We start from the raw sequence: 14,597 nt of genomic DNA, 5'->3' as shown, positions 1-14,597 counted from the left end.
GCAGGCAGGTGGGCAAGCAGGTGGGGAAACAGGCAGGCAGGTGGGCAGACAGGCTGGCACTGTTTCCTTTCCATTTTATGGGCTGGGCAGTGCCCTGAATGCCGTGGCAGAGCACTAGTGATGAGACACCCCTTGAACCTCATTCTTTCTGTACTGATCCTGAGTGTTGTGGACAGCAGAAAGACCTTTTTAGCTGAGTAAGGCCAGCAAGAAGGCATGATGTGTGGAGGCCCAGGGTGAGAAAGAATCCTGAGTTCCAGATCATCCTTGTGGAATCTCTTCTGCTCCATGGAAACTCTGGTTCTCCCATTTGAGCCTTCGCTCTGGCCCCCAGGACTGATTTTCATTTCACAGAGCACATTGGGGAGTTTTCGTCTGACGGCGTTGTCTTTGACTGGACTTATAGTCTCTTTTACGTGGGAATATACCTGTGTGGTCAGTAGTACACAGGGGAATAAATCACTATGTTGTTTGGGTATTCCAGAGCAGTTAAGTTTCGATGCAAGTCCCATCCAATACACAGTGTGCGTGCTGCCTGCCACTATCTGCACAGTCATGGAAACATTTGTTAATTGTTTTCAATCTGTATGGTTGCCTACTGAAAAACAGATGGGCAATCTTAACGAAAGTCCTATGAAGTTATATTGTAAAATTGTTATCTTACTGTTGGGCAGGGTCAGGTCAAAATTCCTGGCTCATAGTCTTAGAACCATTGCCAGAAAAAACTATCTCAGGAAGAACTTTCCACCAGGAGACAACCTGGGGCCATGGAGGATTAGTGACATTGGCCCAATGCTGAGGCCATCCAAGGCAGCAGGGAGGAGTGAGAGAGTCATCAAGTTGTGCAAGTGGTCTCTTGAGGGGAGGGGGGACATCACCGAGGTTGTCTCCTCCTTCTCCTTTGTTTCGGCTGGCAGGTTGGCAAGGACTCGAGTAGCACAGACTGGGACCCAGATCCTTTGGCCATTTTCTGTGGAGATACAAACATACCCTTATTATCACCTTCCTGGGGCCCTCCCACCTCCCATTGTGCCCATGCCACATAATGCGTACTTCAGGGTGATCACCAGAGGTTGTAGTGGGAAAGGGGCGTAGATGATGCTTGCCCCTAGAAAAATGGCGCATGGTGGGAGTCAGAGAATGACAATCAAATTTTAAAAAGTTATATGTATAGAGTGCCATATCAAGATAAGATGCCTTTGTCGCAACCATCCCTTTTCCTTTTCCTGTTTGGCGAGGATTGCCTTGATAGTGCTATTCACTCATTCCACAATTGCCTGACCAGTGGGATTGTAAGGGAGGCCAGTAACATGTCTAATGCCAAATTCAGATAAAATCTCCTTTCAAGGCTTTAGAAACATATGAGGGGCCATTATCTGTCTTTAACTCTAGAGGGGGTTCACTAATGGAAAAACAATGGTATAAATGTTTTTCTACATGACTTACCTTTTCTCCTCCTTGTATGGTGGCCATCAAAAAACCTGAGAAGGTGTCTATTATTACATGGATGCAGACTCCAGAAAGGTGTGTTACATCCATCTGCCAACTCTCATTTGGTGCCCTTCCTTGGGGGTTCTTTTCCCTAGGAGGTAGTGGGAGGTAAGGAATGGAGCGAGCACATTGTTTCACTATTTGTCTAGCTTGTTCTTGGGTAACATGGAATTGTATACATAGAGTATATGCATTTTGATAAAATTAAGAGTAAGCTAATGTAGTTCTTTGAATATTTGGGGAAAAAGTTGGAAAAACTTGAACTTTTGATTAATAGTCACATTATTGTAGATAAAGAGACCTAGGAAGTGAAGAATGAACTGCAATATAGGTCTCTATCTTATAAGAGCTTGTGACTTCTGAAAAAGGTTAAAAAGATCTGTATTCTGAGTGTGTTAAAATTAGTTAAAATTTTATACCTAATAGCTCTGTGGATACTTTAGAGCAAAACAAACTTTTAAGATTGAGATTATTCAGACTAAGTTGCTATAAAAATTTTCCTAAGTAACAAATTTCCTAAGTATGATAAAAAACTGAATTCCTAGATAATTGTGGAATTCTTCAGATATCACAAAGTGTTTTAGTCAAAAGATATAGCAAAAATGTCTTTAAGTAGCATAAATCTCCAAAGTATTATTAACTTACTAATTGTCTAGTTGATTGTAGAATTCTTTAGACATTAAAAGGTGTTTTAGCCAGAAAATTAATCTGAGCATAGTACTTTAAAAGCTATTAGTTCCAAAATTCCTTTAGTCAATGGGAATATCTTAAGGTGATTTTTAAGTGGTTTGTATAATTTTCTGTACATTTTCTAATTTCAGGTAAAAAATATTAAATTTTCCAATAAGCTAACATAAAAAAAGAGTTCATATCCTTTACTGATTACTTAGTCTGATAGGAATCAGGTCTAAGAAGAAAAAAAATAGAAATATGTGAATATGGTCTTAAATGCTTTTTATCTTAAACAGCAATTTTTATCAATCACAGCTTAAAGCTAATTGCAGTTAATTTTATTCTCATGTAGCTGTAATAAAAAATAAAGATCTCCTAGGTCTTTTAATACATAAGGGATATCATTTAACATTTTTCTTTCTCAAATTTAACTTATCCTGGTGTAATAGCCAATCCTTATTAATCTTTTGCCACTTTTTAGCAAGTTAGGTTTGTTACTTTTTTTTTTTTTAAAGCAGTTGGTGTTAAGTAACTTGCTCAAGGTTACACAGCCAGTTACCGTGTTTCCCTGATAATAAGACCTATACCGAAAATAAGCCCTCCCCTTACTGTGTAAGATTCCTCTAAAATAAGCCCTCCCCCAAAAATAAGCCCTATTGAGATTGCTGCGGTGGTGAAGGTGATCCCCTGCGCTACACGCTACATTACGGTACCCTCTGTATGCACCGTCCCCCCCCCCCAGGTGAAACGCACGCCGTGCTCCGAGCTGCATCCAATCAGAGCTGCAGCAGTGAGCGCATCATCCTGTTCTTCCCCAGTGATTTACTTATTGAATAAAGGTACATTTTTTTGTTCACATTTACCTGTTTATTAAAATTGCTGTCAATGTTCATTAAAATAAGCCCTCCCCTGAAAATAAGCCCTCTGGTGTTTTTCTGTCCAAGAAATAATAAGACAGTGTCTTATTATCGGGGAAACACGGTATTTCTGGGTGTGGTGCTAAATATCTGAGCCCGGGATTTGATCCCCAAGTCATCCCGACACTGGAGCTTGTGCTCTTACTCGCTAAGCCACCTGGCTGCCCCTAAGCAATTGGGGTTAAGTAACTTGCTCAAGGTTACATGGCCAGGTGTTTCTGGGTGGGTGCTAAGTGTCTGAGCCTGGATTCGATCCCCCAGGTCATCCCGACACTGGGGCCGGTGCTCTTACTCACTGCGCTACCTGGCCACCCCAGGTTCATTATTTAAGAATTCCATTCACTAAAACAAGTTCTATTCTAGTCTGATGATTTTTCCTATAGAGATAGTTTCCAGGGGTCTTGATATTATTAAAAAATAAGAATTGATATAGACCAGTGGCTGAAAGTGATGCTTCTGCTTTGCTAAATCTCATACATGCAGGAGGAATGTAATAAAGTTTTTACCTAGTTTCCTCTTTTCCACATACAATAATCAATTAACAATTCTAGGTTTTAGCATTGAGACACTAAAATAATTAATTTTACAAGTTCCATAAGTGACAGCCAAATTATTTTTAGCTGTAGCAAAAACTTTAAACTTCACATGAAGTCAGTTGTATTCCTAGATCATATAAAATCATTGATAAAAAGGATGGATTATCTTATCCAGTACAGACAACTATTGGTTTCTTATCAGTGGCAGGGCTCAGAACTTTTAGCAGCCAGTCCTCATGGTAGGTGAAGTCTCTTCCCCCCTCCTTCCTTTGCCCAGTGGGGGAAAGGTGGAACTCTCTTTTCCTAATCTGATCTAGGATGAAAGAAGTTAATACAATTGTATTGAGGTATCCTCTTCACTCGAGGGGGAGGGCCTGTAGCCTCCATTTGTAACTACCTGGTTTTCTATATGGCAGATATAAACATCATAAGACAGGGTTTAGCAGAACTGATAAAGTAAAATGACTGTTTCTACACAAATTTCTTTCCTCTTATCTTTTTAGTTTCAACAAAAATCAGATCAAAATTTTGTTTTATCTAATACAATTTCTGGCTAACAACTATTATCCAATCTTTACTGTATAATAGAATTGTACCACAACTCAGGAAGACCACAACAACACAATGATGTTATAATATTAGTTGAATTTTCAAATCATCACATGCAAAAATAATTGATAGAGAATTTAGGCTTTTTACTTCTCTATTCAGAGTTGCTGAAGTTTGAATTGTGGATTCAGGTTGCCTAATAAGTATGAGGCTGCTGTTTGTAGAGCCCTTTATCATGCATCCTCCCTTTGTCTAGATTGAGGAGGGTGATTTAAAATCCTTCAGCACTCTCCTCTAGTGAGGAGAGACTTTTAAAGAAAGTTTTCAGCTAATTTAACTTGTATTGTGAACTTCAGTGATTCTTAAAATTTTTTTTTTTTTAGAAAGCAAAAGGCTTTTAAAAAGTCCAGTTACAGTGTGGAGAAGCTGTACAACTGCCCAGTGGCGCCAATTCTCCAGACTATATTAGAGTTAAAACCCTTTACTGCTAAAGTTTTTCAGATCTTTATATGTTCTCATTTTGCTTTAGTGCCAAATAAAATAAACCTTCGGTTGCATCCTGATACACAACACTTTTCTCTTTAGATGAGGCAGGAGAATGGTTAAATGCTTGCTAGTCTGCCTCTTTAATCTGAGGGGAAAAAATTCCTTTTTACTTTTTATTATTTTGATTAACATTATTATTATTTTTTAAAGCAATTGGGGTTAAGTAACTTGCCCAAGGTTACATGGCTGGTTATTTTGCATGGGTGTTAAGTATCTGAGGCCAGACTCCAGGGCCAGCGCTCTTACTCACTGCACCACCTAGCTGCCCCTGATTAATATTATTTTTTAACAGCCTTTCCCACAATCAAACTTGGCCAGAGTTGGATTGGAGGAAAGGAGGCCCTTAAACCTTAAAACTTCTGTTCACATTTTTCATGCAACTAATTTATGCCTATCTTAAGCTTTCTACCCATGCTTCTCTCATTGCTACATACTTAAACTTTCTTGCTTTTCCTACTGTTATTTTTTTTTTCTGGACTTTGATTAAAGCCCCTATTAAAACCACACATACCTTATTTCTTTCTAATTCTAACCTGACACTGCTCCTACACTCTTCGATTTACCATAACCATCTTATAACCTGCAAAATAGTAAAATACTTTGTTCATTTTCTGGTGAGAAAGAAGGGAGAGGGGGAGTGAAAGAGATAACAACATTTCACGGAATCTTCCACAGTCCAGCTGCATTTTAAATCTTACAGAATGACAAATTACTCTCACTCATTCTCACAAAAACACATAAACAAAACAGGAAGACACAGAAAATAACAGAATGGATCACATAGAATTTGTAGGAGATCTCCTGAAAAGTTTAAATAGTTGCTGGCTCTGCAGATAGTAATGGAAGCCAGGTAAGACTTACTTGATAAGATTAGAGACAGCTGCATCACACTGAAGTGTTCAAGCCACCCCTGGCACTTTCATTTCTGATGTTAAACATATCATTAATATATTCCATAGAAAAAAGGTAGAAATGGGAAAATGCTGGAGTCTCTCCTCCATCAGTCCCTCATTCCTCTCTCTCCTGGCTTGCTCCCAGTTTATCAAATAGGGACAACATCCCAAGAATTCGTATAACTGACTGTTAGTGATAAATGATTCTCTTTCTTTTACCAATTCAATAAATCTCCACAGGTTCTTAAGTGGGAGGGTCAATCCCTGGACTTTAACTGCCTTATAAAGCTGTCGAGCCCAATTTTCCATTTCCTCTGGTCATATTTATAGGGAGTTGTTTTTTTTTTGTCCAGAGTCAACCCCAGAATTTCCCCGGTCCGTTGAGGCTTCTCTATCTTTCCCCACTAGCATGTGGGCTCAGCTAAAATGTACCCTGTTCAAGTGCCACTTGTTGAGACTTATGATCCTGTGATTTCTAGCTGAGTCTTACCTCTCCCAGGCCTTCAATGCACATTTCTGGTCACGTCCCGCGTGTTTACATAAAGGAGAAGTCAAGCCAGTGGAAATGGAGAAAGGCACAGCTTTATTGGCAGGACAGGCATGTGGTTACATCTCTCCTTCCATCCTCCACCCCCTCATGCTTTAGCCCTTAAATCCCCCAAAGTGCACTTGCAGAGCTCGTGGACAGCTCATGAACAGCTCGTGAGAGAAGGTAGGGGGCCAATCAGAGAACAGGGAGACTGTGTTCAGAATAGCTTGCATACTCCTGCGTACTTACCCTTTGACCCTGAGATAAACATTAGGGTAATAGGGTATTTGCATGACAGCACACAATCTGGGCGCCTCTGCACTTCCTAGAGGTCAGGGCTCCCTGACCTCAGATAAGATAAGCACAGACCATGGAGTGCTCTGTTACCAGACCTCAACTCAGAGAGGCTGCCTGAGGCCTTTAGGGGGCCACAGACCCCAACAATCTAATTCTTAGAAGACAATAGTATCATCTGTAGACACCAGTATCATTACAAATCTAAGTCACTAAGCTCAACTAGAAACTCTTGATGTTTAAACATTTTATTTTTTAAAATCCCCTAACATTCTTTCAGAGGTACAATAGTCTAGAACCTTTTCTGGTCAAAAGTCTTATATAGAAAATACCTCCTTCAGTGGAGCAACATGTCTTATATAGAAAATACCTCCTTCAGTGGAACAACTCTGTCAGGATTCATTAAGCTGTGGAAGATTATACACTATTTTAAATTTAGCTTGCTTAGAAGTTATTCATGCATGAGATAGACACATTAACATTGTTGGTGGAGCAAGTTGGTTCTAGAAAACCAATTGGAATTACGTGAAAACATTAACTAAATTTTTCTTACCCTTTGACCCAGTGGTCCCAGTACAATACATATTATCTCCCAAGGAGATGAAAGATAAAAAATTCCATATATGCCCTGTGCGTGTATATATGTACACACATATTTTTTTGTAGCCACATGTTGTGGTAGCAAAAAAAAAAAAAGGAACAAAGTGAGAACTCATTGATTAGGAAGAGGCTGAACTGATTTTGGCATATTGATAAAATAACATGAGATATATTCTATATATGTCCATTTTGTGTGTGTGTGCACATGTACTCTTATAAAATCTTTCCTCATCAGTATATGAATTACTTGCAAGTAGCGATTATTTCATTAATTATATTGGTATCCCCTATACCTAATATGTTGTCTGATACATAGTAAGTGTTTAATAAATATTTGTTAACTGATTTTAGCTCTAAATCTATGTTCTTATGATTCTGCTGTGTGTTGGGAAATTATAAATATGAGAAATTCAGAAAAGAGCTTAGGAAACTGTTTAAATTGATGTAGAGCAAAGACAAGAGGATTAGGAAATTATTGTATGTAGTGACAACAGTAATGTGATGTAAAACAATACTAAGAAGCAACTGCTAATTCTTGATCCCAGAGAAAAGATGATAAAGCACACTTCTTTTCTCAGATTGGCAGGAGACTATGAAGGTGTAATGTTGTATATTTTGTCAGGTTACACAATCACAGTTTTTGAGTTGCAGGGGAGCTTAGAAGTCATCTAAACCAACCTCCTCATTTTATAGATGAGGAAACTGAGAACTAGACAGGTGGAGTCACTTGTTCAGGGTCACAAAGCAAGCCTACTATGTTTCATACTCTGTAAGGTACTGGGGATACAGATATAATCAATGAAATACTCCCTACTTTTAAGGAGTTTCTATTCAAATGGGGGGACAACAAGGATGTATAAATATATATGGAATAAACATAAAGAGGATAAATAAAAATGAAATAGTTAACTACAGGGGAGTTTGAGAGGGTAGACATTAATAGTTGAAGGGACCAGAAAAGGCTTCATGTAGATCGTGGGACTTGAGCTACATTTTGAAGGAAAAAACAGATTCTGTGAGGAGGGAATACATTCCAGGCATGGGATACAGTATTGCAAAGGCATAGAAATTGGAGATGGAGTGCCATTACTCCATCTATGTAGGGAACAGAAAGAAGGCCAGTTTGGTTGAATCACAAAGTATGAGAATACGGTGGGGGTTGCTGTGGAGGACAGCAGCCAGTGAGGCTGGGAAAGATACATTCATGCCAGGTTGTAGTAGGCTTTGAAAACTAAACAGGAATTTCTGTTTGATTTTAGACAGAATACAAAGTCTCTGAAGTTCATTTTGTATTGGAGTATCAAAGTCAGATCTACTTTCAAGGAAAATTGCTTTGGCAGCCATATGAAAGGTAGACTCAAGTTGGGAGACTATTTAGGAGCCTGTTGCAATAATCTGGGAAAGGGGTGCTGAAGGCCTGAGCTAAGGGGGTAGCTGTATGAGTAGAAAGGGGTTTGAGTGTGAGAGAAGTTGTGGAGATAGAAATCGTAAGATCTACCATTATGAGCCTGAGACACTAGAGGAGTGGAGTGACCTTTGACAGAAAGAAGGAAGTTTGAAAGAGAGGTAGATTTTGAGGCAAGAGAATGAGTTCTGTTTGTAGACATGTTCAGCTTGAGCTTTCTTTAGGTCCTCCAGTCTGAAATAGATAATTTAGAGACTCATGTGTTTGTATGTTTGGACACCTACAGATATTGCCAAGTATTGAATGAGCAGAGAGAAGTGAAGGCAGAAAGTATAAGATAATTTTTTCTTAGAATTTGCCTGAGAAAGCCAGGGGGTGGTAGCATAGAGTCAAAGTCTTTTAAGGATCGAGAGACCTGGACATGTTTTGAAGGCAGGAGGGAAGGAAGCAGTAGATGGTTGAAATCCACTCTTCTTTCTAAGACACTTTACACTATACTTCAGAACTTAGTAAGACTTTGTTTTAGTATGTGAGATGAATTTCAGTGAAGATGTTTCATGAATGAATATATCAAAGAACCCTTTGTCATTCTATCATTTTACAGATAATGAAAAAAAATTCAGGTTAAGTGCCTTACTTAATGGTCTCATAGGTAATAAATGTCAGAGCTGGAATTTGAACCCAGGTCCTCTGTATCAAAATCTAACCTTCTTGTCACTGCACCACGTAGAGAAATATTATCTCCTTCACTATTACATTATTTTTTGTTCACTTCAGATTTCAAATCCATGCATGATGTTAATTTGAGTAAACAATTCATCAGGGTATCCTTTTATTATCCCCAGAGGGCATCAGGTTTAGTTTGCAATATATTTAAATGATTCATCATTTCTCTGAAGAAAATATTCAAATGGTGTGGGAAAGACAATTCTAATTTAGCAAAGGTAACAGAATAGAAATGGAGAAAAGTTAATTTTTTAAATTGAGTCTCTTTTTTGCTTTATAGGGATATGTAACAAAAAAAACCTATAGCGAATACATTTTAATTTTTAAAACCTTAGTTTGTCAGTTGTCATCTTCTTCATCAGTTACCTCTTGTACTTTGTGGTTGGTTCTATGAGAAACATTACCTTGTAAAAGTCCCCTATTAACTAGGAACAGAAGTATCAATAACATACAGAATAACCTTGGCTCATTGAGATCCATTTGACTTGAGATCCTAGTCATTTGAAACTTGATGATATTCCCCCAGAGTCATATTGTACTCTCTACTGAACACAAAGTTCCCTAACACTGGATCATGGTAAGAAACTTCAGCTGGTTTCAAAATCTGTAGTATGGATTTTAATACTCAGATGAAGCCATGTTTGAGGAAAACGAAGCTAGCATTTTTTATTTATATTATATATATATATATAATATGGCTATATATGTGTGTCCAAATGTATATCATATATATAGAACATATATATATATATATATATATATATATATATGGAGATAGAGAGAGAGACAACCACCTTTTATTGTCTACTGTTTCTTCTATTGACTCTTGACCATTACTTGCTGCCTACCACTTTCCCTTTGCATTCTGATTATTGCTTAACCCAATTTATTAATCTTTTGGTACTTATCAAATCAAGGTAGGAAGAAAGCGGCAGGGTTGAATACAAATAGAATACAACACAATTCCCTCTGATTTTCCATGTTTAAAACAAGGAACTATGGGTGACTTGTATTCATCCCCTCTATGTCAAGATCTGTAAGGATAAAACGTTTTTAATATTGAGGCTCAGCACTTCATTATCAGTCATGCTTGAAAAATTGGATCATGGTGACCCATGCAGGTTATTCATTTCTGATACAATTGCTTTGTAAGATTGTAAATGGAACCAATAAGGTAGCACATTTGTGTACTTTGTTGCTTAGTTGAGATTCGTTGTGCCAAAATATTAGAATTTTTAATGGTTTGCCATTCTTTTTTGTTGTTGTTGTTTTTTGGAGGGCAATTGGGGTTAAGTGACTTGCCCAAGGTCACACAGCTAGGTTTTTGTGTGTGTTTAGTGTCAGAGGCTGAAGCCGAACCCAGGTCCTCCTGACTCCAGGGCCAGCACACTATTCACTGTGCCACCTAGTCACCCCTGTGGTTTGCCGTTCTTAATTGTGGACTAACTTTTACACAGTTGTGATGACAAGATTTTTTGTTACATTTTAGAAATAGACAAAATCCAATATAGTCTTTGTATCCTTTCATAACTTCTTTGGTTAGCATAAATACTGTTTTAGTTTTAATGTATTTTACCTAAAGCACAAGAAATATGTAAAATTCAGAATTTAAAAATTATTTTATGACTATTTTATTTTGAGTTAATCCTTTTTTTTTCAAATGCTTTATTAACTTCTGATTTATATCATTCATTTCCATCAGATTTTGAGTTACAGATTTTCTCCCCATTTTTCCCCTACCCACCGCCCCAAAATAGCAGTCCCACAGGATATCCCCTCCTCCAGTCTGCTCTCTCCCATACCCCTTTCAACTTTTCCAGTGCCCCAGTGCCTGTATATCTTATTTCTCAATTACATGTAAAATACTATTAATAATAAAATATATATATATATATTTAAATATTTTATTTTAAAACTTTGAATTCCAGATTCATTCCCTTCCTCCCTTGACACCCACCCTTACTGGGAAGATAAGCAGTTCAGTATAGGTTATACATGTGTGGCTAATGCAAAACAATAACATAGTAGATATATTGTAAAAGACTGACTATATTTCCCTCCCTACCTATCCCACTTCCCACTTCTTTTGTTCTCTACTTTGATCCTGTCCCTTTTCAAAAGTGGGTGCTTCCAACTTCCCTTCCACCCACCCTATCCCTCCTTCCGTAATTCCCCCTCTCATCCCCTTCCCCCCTACTTTCCTGGAGGGTGAGATACCCTATTTAGTGCATATTTCATTCCCTCCTCAAGCCAAATTCAATGGGAATAAGGTTGACCCATTCCCTTTTGCCTTCCTATTCTTCCCCTTCATTGTAACCATTTTCCCTTGCCTCTTCTATATGAGATAGTTTACCCCATTCTGTCTCTCCCCATCTCCTCTCATTATATTCCTCTCTCACCTCTTAATTTCACCTTGTAAGTATCATCCCTTCCTGTTAAATTGGTCCTGTACCCTCTATCTATGTATACCTGTAAACATATATACACACATTCACATATGTATTCATATGCCCATACACCTTCATATATAGACATATATATTTCTATTCCCTTCAACTACTGAGAAAAGTTTCATAAGTTACAATTATTGTTTTTCCACATAGGGATGTTAATAGTTCAACTTTGATAAGTTCCTTATGATTTTTTTCCCCTGTTTACCTTCTCATGCTTCTTGTATCTGAATGTCATATTTTCTATTTAACTCTGGTTTTTTCAGCAAGAATGCTTGAAAGTCCTCTATTCCACTGAATGACCATATTTTCCCCTGAAACATGATACTCAGTTTTGCTGGGTAGGTGACTCTTGGTTTTAATTCCAGCTCCTTGGACCTCCGGAATATCATATTCCAATCCCATTACAATTGAAGAAGCTGCTAGATCCTGGGTATCCTGATTGTGTTTCCACAATATTCAAATTGTTTCTTCCTGGCTGCTTGTAATATTCTCTCCTTAATCTGGGAATTCCGGAACCTGGCTATAACATTCCTAGGAGTTTTCTTTTTGGGATCTTTTTCAGGAGGTGATCGGTGGATTCTTTCAACCTCTATTTTGCCCTCTGTCTCTAAAACATCAGGGAAGTTTTCTTTGAGAACTTCCTGGAGGATGATTTCTCTAAGCTCTTACTTTGATCATGGCTTTCAGGTAGTCCAATAATTTTTAAATGATCTCTCCTGGATCTGTTTTCCAGGTCAGTGGTTTTTCCCATGAGATATTTCACATTGCCTTCTATTCTTTCATTTGTTTGGATCTGTTTAACAGCATCTTGATTTCTCACAAAGTCATTAGCTTCCATTTGCTCCAATCTAATTCTGAAGCAATGATTCTCTGCAGTGAGTTTTTGAAATTCCTTTTCCATATAAGTAATTTGGCTTTTTAAGGCTTTCTTCTTCTCACTGGCTTTTTGGCATCTTTTGCCATTTCACTTAGTCTATTTTTTAAGGTGTTATTTTCTTCAGTATTTTTTTGGGTCTCCTTTAGCAGGCTGTTGACTTGCTTTTCCTGATTTTCTTGCATCATTCTCATTTCTCCTCCCAATTTTTCTTCCACTTCTCTTACTTCATTTTCAAAATCATTTTTGAGTTCCTCCATGGCCTGTAATCAGTTCATATTTTTCTTGCAAGCTTTTGATGCATGAGTTCTGACTTCATTGTCTTCCTCCCATTCCATAGTTTGATCCTTTTTGTCCCCAAAAAAGGATTCTGTGGTCTGTTTGTTCTTCCTCTGCTTGCTTATTTTGCAAGCCAGTTACTTGGCTTTTGAGCTCTTTGCCATAGTAGAACTCTGCTTCCAGAATGGAGAAAGTTTTGTCCCAAATCACTGCCAGAGCTATTAGGAGGGTGCCCTCTCTACAGCCCTCACAAGCCCTGGCACACTGGCCATACACCCCAACAAGACCGTGATCCAGATCCAAGTAGGTTAAAGCAAGAGCAATTACTGAATTGGGCTCTTGGTCCCCCTACAATCTGTAGGACAGGAGCTCCAGAAGTAGCCACCTGGCATCAGTTGCAGCTGCCTTGCCTGTGCCACTTCTCGCCCTGGGATCAAGGGGTCAGACCAGCTCTTCTGTCCCCCTGTTCCAACAGAGTTCCACAATGACCTTTTACTTTGTCTTTGGCGTTTATGTGCTGAGAAGTCTGGAAATCGTCACACCTGCTAGTGATTCACTCTCCTGAAGTCTGCTCTGGCCATGGCTTGTTGAGGCACCCTGGGGCCAAAACCTCATGGCAGGGATTGTGCTCGGCTCTCAGCGATCTGCGATAGACCTTTTCTGTTGGCCTGCCTGGCTGCCTTCAGTGGGAGATTTGTTTCTCTCTATCGCTTTGTGTGTTCCGTAGCTCTAATATTTGTTTAAAGTAATTTTTTTACATTTATTAGAAGTTATTAGAGCGGGAGCTAATGCCAAGTTTATGCTTATATTCTGCCATCTCTGTACCCTGTTCTTAAAAGTAAGTATGCTTTTATCCCTTTTGGTAGTTTCCTGAGATTGGATAGGGAAAGTCTGCTTACTTTTGAAGACAGCCAAAAATAAATAAGTAAATAGTCGAAAGATTTAATCCTATGTATGATAAGCGAAGAAGTGAAATCTTTAGTCTTTGCTGCTCATAACAGTCTTTTACCTTCAGTGTTGTTTGACTGAGATAAGTAACATTTTTCTTTGGAGAAGGGGTGTGTATTTATTTGTGTGTGTGTAATAAGGCTTTTCTGATGTTTCCAAGAAGCAATGGGGCACCTTCAATAAAGGGAAATTCATTGATATAAACTATAAACTAGGTTCAACTGCTATCTTGACATTGATATCTTGGTATTGATATTGATGTTGTAACACTAAACACTAAAGTTTTACTCCTTTTTGCCTCATTGGTGTTTTTTCACAAATTGAATGTCATTCTTTGGTTAGATGGCCTTATATCTGGCATAGACCCATTGGAGAGATTGTCCATTCTATAACAGTGTTGAGAGATGATCTGAGGGAAAAAGTGTTCCCATTTGGGGGGGGGGGGGAGGGGGGAAGGCAGGGCAATTGGAGTTAAGTGACTTGCCCAAGGTCACACAGCTAGTAAGTGTTAAGTGTCTGAGGCCAGATCTGAACTCAGGTCCTCCTGACTCCAGGGCTGGCACTGTCTTCACTGTACCAAAGTGTTCCCATTTTGAAGATTATTTTATGCTCTTTGTATTGCCATTAAATTAATTTTTAATAGTTGTGTCTGAAAGCTCAAACTTTGTAGTAGCTAGGGTACCAGACTTAAATCCTGGGGCTTCCTGACTCCAATTCTGTCTCACACTTTCTAGATATGTAGGCAAGTTACTTAACATGTCTGAGCCCCAATATGTAAAATGCGGATAAGTGTACAAAGGTATTTACCTCACAGGGTTGTGGTGAGGCCCAAATCAGGCTCCTATACATATGATGTTTTGCAAACCTTAAAGTGCTTTATCAATT

The 14,597-nt window shown here is 38.5% G+C and overlaps 1 protein-coding gene and 1 long non-coding RNA gene across 5 annotated transcripts in view; one reads left to right on the top strand and one right to left on the bottom strand.

Moving 5' to 3' along the window:
- The window catches only part of ANAPC10 (anaphase promoting complex subunit 10), a 137,269-nt gene that overhangs the window by 80,916 nt on the left and 41,756 nt on the right, over window positions 1-14,597 (top strand). The window lies entirely within an intron of this gene.
- LOC138175123 (uncharacterized) lies at window positions 411-8,855 on the bottom strand. 2 transcript variants are annotated; one of them, XR_011171893.1, is made up of 3 exons: window positions 6,095-8,048; window positions 1,447-1,582; window positions 411-970 (listed from the first exon to the last, which is right to left on the bottom strand). It is a non-coding gene; the product is annotated as an uncharacterized lncRNA (long non-coding RNA). The 2 variants fall into 2 exon arrangements; XR_011171894.1 differs by lacking the exon at window positions 1,447-1,582 and having other exon boundaries at window positions 6,095-8,855.

Source organism: Petaurus breviceps, unplaced genomic scaffold, assembly GCF_028583685.1.
Source record: "Petaurus breviceps papuanus isolate PSGF00001 unplaced genomic scaffold, PetGlider_PUasm1.0 76, whole genome shotgun sequence".
Lineage (NCBI taxonomy): Eukaryota > Metazoa > Chordata > Mammalia > Diprotodontia > Petauridae > Petaurus > Petaurus breviceps.
This window is presented reverse-complemented; position numbering and strand designations above follow the sequence as displayed.